The sequence below is a fragment of the Euprymna scolopes genome, chromosome 21, assembly GCF_053919585.1.
Source record: "Euprymna scolopes isolate OS-2025 chromosome 21, ASM5391958v1, whole genome shotgun sequence".
In the NCBI taxonomy this organism is placed as follows: domain Eukaryota; kingdom Metazoa; phylum Mollusca; class Cephalopoda; order Sepiida; family Sepiolidae; genus Euprymna; species Euprymna scolopes.
In genome coordinates, this window is record NC_136502.1 from 5,916,413 (window position 1) to 5,922,412 (window position 6,000).

Below are 6,000 nucleotides of genomic sequence, written 5' to 3' on the forward strand. Positions count from 1 at the left end.
AAAATGGGCGATTTCACCGATTTCGGTGACAATAAAAATATTGGAGTGTGAAACATTCATTGATCATTATTCACTCCCGGGCAATGTCGGGTCTCCTTGCTATTCTATCTCTAAGTCTTTATCTTTCAAGTTCGTTTTATTACTTCCTCTCGTGCTTTCCTTGGGCTTCCCTATAAACTGAACCTGTTATCTCAACTCTTCTAAATCTACTAACTCAAGAACTTTCATCTATTCTTTCAATACTGAAGTCTCCTGTCATGCACACATCTTATATTGCCCAGGTTCAATTTTTCTTCATCTGACATCATAAACTGTCTTTAATATTCACATTACACGTTCACTGATTATTTCTAACCATGCAACACATGTCCTTAACTCTCACTGGCCAGCATTCACTTCCATACATCACAACATTGTGTACACATGTCTGAGTTACCTCTTGCCATAATGGTAACGCTCTGCTGGTTAATAATGGCACACGTTCCATGATTTTATTCTATCCACTCTTAATTCTGTAATTGCATTAACACCTGCTCCTATCTGTGCTCCAAGGTAACACAATTTCTCAACAACCTCAATAGTTTTGCAGTTCAAATATATTTTCTCCACATCTGTGTTTTCATCCATGCCTGTTGTCTTCGACTTCTTGCACACAAATTGGTTATCCTCTCTCAAAAAAAAAAAAACAAAAAAAAAAAAACGCAAAAACGTTTTTATATTTTCAAAACTGATCGATTAGAGGAACGCATCATTTTTTTTTTTCAGTTAAAAAAACGAGGATGGGATGGAAAATTATGAAGATGTAAGGGAAAGAATATGGTCCGACATTTATTTCTAGTCGGAGTCTCAAGGGTTTCCTACGTACTCGACCCTACATTATAATTTAAGGAGAGTGGAAAGTTGATCTTGGGTTTACTTTCAACAGTCGCATAATCCTCGCTTATTTTGTCCATTAGTCCTCACATTCCATGAGCGATGTTTCTGACAAACAGGGAAGAATTGCTGTTTTCTTGGTCAGCATCTATTCCATCTAACACTTACCTATGGCAAGTTTTTGGATCTCGAAGTAATATTTAAAAAAAAAAAAAAAAAATTTAGCTGCTTACATCAAGTGGCTTCATACCTTGCCTGGAGCGATTTCTATAAAAGAACAAAAAATACCAATAATTTCACTGTACTTTTTGTGTACCCAACTCCCACAAAGTAAGCAGGGAAATTTCACTTTTTCTCAGAGTTTTCCAAATACTACAATTATAGATCATCACTTTGCCCGTGATAATATTCTTATTCAAAACTTTACTTTTCATAGAATTCCTCCAAGTTTTTTACTTAACAAGTAAGTCTTCCATTGTATCCTGAAGAAACACTAAGTCATCATCTCTTTAGGACAACTGGTATGACAAATATCTGAACAACGTTTCTAAATCGCAAATCATAAGCAAAATCGCTGTACAGAACCCTGACGTACTCCTTCTTTAGTATTTAAAGCTATCGCTAAATATACTCTAATGAAGTCCATATTTCTTTTTTACAAAAGAATCATCACTTATCAAGGCCCAGAGGCCACTCGAGGATAAGGGTTAATAAGTGTACAGTAATCAATGGGACGATGTCGTAATCATTAGTAGTGGGAATTGGGTAAATTGTATTACTTAAGGGAATGGCTCATCAGGAATTTGTTCTCATTGGACTTGAGGATGACCATATTGTAGTCTGTTGGAAAGTAGGAATGCAGGACAGTTCCACAGGCGTGCAGTTCTAAGAAAAAAGCTTTGTTCATCATATCCACGTTTAGATTTAGGTACAGATAAAGAATGGGGCAAATTATTGATAGTGGTTTCAGCTAGATGAGTAGTTTTCATGAATGAGCACTTGCCATGAAAATAACGATAAAGCAGAGATAAGGCTCGCAACATCTCTTGTGGGAAAAGGTTGCAGGGAAGAGAAAAGGGCATCCACCACTAAGCTACAAAGTCTATTTTGAACTCTGTCAAGGCAGGATAAGCTGCTTCTAGGAGCTCCTGGCCAGATGTAGCAGCAGTAGTACTCCATCCTTGAACATACTCGGCTTTTATATAGGTAAAGAATTGCATCAACAGTGAGAGATATCTACTGCAGCGGTAGAACGATCCCACCATTTTTTCAGCAGCCTTGGCAACAGATTTGATGTACGATTTCCATCTCAGATCAGGAGTAAAGGTCAGACTTAGAAGCTTGTCAAAACATAGAGCCTCCGCAATACAAGAGCCATTCATTTCAGTTGATGCCAGACGGAGATCAGAGCGTTGATGATGTAAAAATAGAAGCTTGGTTTATGTTTCCTGACAACATAAAGATGAGTCAATATCTGATTTCTCTGTTAATATGAAATAATTTCAAAATTATGTCAAGGAAACATTGATAACTCAAAAACTATTTGATCAGACTGAAAATTTTCATAGTGGTTTCTGTTATCGAAAAAAAAGAAAGTGGCACTTACCCTAGGTGAGTTGAAATGGCTTCTTCAAAACGAGGAAGTTTCTAGGAAATATCAAATTCACAAATCGTCTCTACTCATATGTATATCCTAGTAAGAGAATATAACAGCATTAGGTTTTTGCAGTTTCTTTCAGAGAGGTGTCTACATCCTATTATGTACAGTGCCTGATATTCTCAAATAGTAACCCATCTGGTACTAACCAAGTTCAATGTTGCTTAACTTAATAAGAACCGGTGTGTCAATGTAGTTATGCTGTATGGTATCAATAAGCATTAGATTTATATATCAAATTTGAAAAAATCGGAAGTTTAAATCCTGTCATTCAGTTATATCTGATGTGGGACTTCATTTGTTACATTATGGGCCAAGTAGTGAATCTCTATGGTGAACAGAATAAGTTACCTAAGTGAAGATGAAAGTCACACAAAATTGTGACTTTCACCTTCACTTTTGATGTAGTTGTCGCAACATGAAATCCTAATATAATAAAATATGTTAACAATTGGTCAAACAATATAAACTATAGATAAAATATATTTTATGTTAACATAATGTATCTATTTTATGTTTACATAATGTATCTATTTTATGTTAACATAATGTATATATATTATGTTAACATAATGTATCTATTTTATGTTAACATAATGTATCTATTTTATGTTAACATAATGTATCTATTTTATGTTAACATAATGTATCTATATTATGTTAACATAATGTATCTATATTATGTTAACATAATGTATATATATTATGTTAACATAATGTATCTATTTTATGTTAACATAATGTATCTATTTTATGTTAACATAATGTATCTATTTTATGTTAACATAATGTATCTATATTATGTTAACATAATGTATCTATATTATGTTAACATAATGTATCTATATTATGTTAACATAATGTATCTATATTATGTTAACATAATGTATCTATATTATGTTAACATAATGTATCTATATTATGTTAACATAATGTATCTATATTATGTTAACATAATGTATATATATTATGTTAACATAATGTATATATATTATGTTAACATAATGTATATATATTATGTTAACATAATGTATATATATTATGTTAACATAATGTATATATATTATGTTAACATAATGTATATATATTATGTTAACATAATGTATATATATTATGTTAACATAATGTATATATATTATGTTAACATAATGTATCTATATTATGTTAACATAATGTATATATATTATGTTAACATAATGTATATATATTATGTTAACATAATGTATATATATTATGTTAACATAATGTATATATATTATGTTAACATAATGTATATATATTATGTTAACATAATGTATCTATATTATGTTAACATAATGTATATATATTATGTTAACATAATGTATATATATTATGTTAACATAATGTATATATATTATGTTAACATAATGTATATATATTATGTTAACATAATGTATATATATTATGTTAACATAAGTATCAAACTCTATGAAGAAGATAACATTCTCGTTATTGTTATTTTGCATTCCTAATCTATATAAATAAAACAGATTTATGTATATGTGTCTGCATAAATATTTAACCGATGGACTCTTAAAATACGGGTCATGTAACACTGAGTTTAACAGGAAGTAGTAACCATACACCAATAAAAACTTTTTTTGGATGGATAAACGCTTATAGAAATAGTTTTCATACCACCAATACAATGGCCAAGAACACATTGCCTGAAAGTACTTCTTTTAAACTCCTCGGCCTAACATTTACAGGGAACATGAACTGGAATAGATACATTGAGAGCATTGCTAAAGAAGCTGGGCTCTCTCTACCATGCTAGAAAATTACTTACGCCTGAAAGTATTCTGTACCTCTATAAGGCCACCATTCGCCCATGTATGGAGTACTGTTGTCACATTTGGGCTGGTGCATCTGCTGCTTGTCTCTCACTCCTGGACAGGATTCAAGAGAGTCGCCAACCTGATAGGTCCTGAACTGTCATCTAGGCTTCAGCCTTTGTCCCATCGACGAAATGTTGCATCCCTCTACTTGTTCTACAAATTCTTTAATGGTGAATGCTCTGACGAACTGCAAGCACGTATACCTCCTCAACGTGACTATCCCTCAACAAACCCGACAAGCAACTAAGTCTCACCCCTTCACAGTAGAGGTCCCTAGGTGTAAGAAAGCTTTTTACTCCAATAGTTTCTTCCCCAGAACTGAAAGTCGTTGGAACTCCCTTCCGGGATTCTGCTTTCCTAACTGTACTGATATGCAGAAGTTCAAATGAACAAACATCTTTCTACTCATCTCCCCTCATAATGCCCCCACAAATTATGTCCCCGATACTATTTCAAAGTGGCACTGTGCCTTGTTCGTCTTGGGGTGAAAATTGATTTTTTTTTTTTTTAAATCATTATCATAAGTAATCAAATTTGGTTCATTTCGTCAGTTTCAATCTTCTCATAATATTCTTCATTGTTTCTATTGACAATCTATCTCATTAACCATTATCCTCAAATTGCTTTTGGTCTTGATAATTGTGATTTATAAGTAATATTTGAAAAAAATAACTAGAAGATAATTACTACATGTCGGATTCTTTTTTAATTAGATGAGATAGAATATTCATTTTTTTTTTCTTTTTGTAATTTAAGTTTTGTATTTATGTATTTATTTTTTTATTTTTACATTTTTTTTAAGTTCAAGTTTTTTATTTTTATTTTTTTTTTTTTACATTAGCGAGATAATATAAAATGTTTGTTTGGAAAGTAATCAGTCTAATTAAGATATAATCTGCAATGCATTTTCCCACCATCTTCATGACGACAACGACGCCTACTTTGCATGCTTGACAACTTTCAGAAATTGATTTCCAAACTAATCTATTTCTTGCTATTTTTTCTCATTTTCATTCCAAACAAGCCACATTGATATAAGGAGCTACTATCTGGGACATAGTTTTCGGGGATATTATGTAGGGAGTTGAGCAGCAAGATGTTTGCTTACATTACACAAACTTCTGCATGTCGGTACAGTCAGGGAAGCAGGGGCCCCGGAAGGGAATTCTAAAGTCTATCAGTTTCAGGGGAACAATAAACTATTAGAATAGAAGACTTTTTATTATCTAAGGATCTACACTGTGTAGGGGTGGGATTTAGTTGCTTGTCGGGTTTGTCAGGGGTATTTACGTCGAGGGAGTACAAGGGCTTGTAGTTCGGAGCACCCACCATTAAAATACTTGTAAAACAGGCAGAGGGATGCAACATTTCGTTGTTGGGACAGAGGTTGAAGCTTTACTGACAGTTCGGGATATATTAGCTTGGGGACTCTCTTTTGAACCCTGTTCAGGAGTGAGAGACTAGTAGTAGATGCACCAGTCCAGATGTGACAACAATACTTCATACAATGGTGAATGGTGGCCTTGTAAAGGTACAATATACTCTCAAGCGTAGGTAAGTTTCTAGCACGGTAGAGAGTCGGCCTTCTTTGCAGCAGCCTTAGCAATGCCG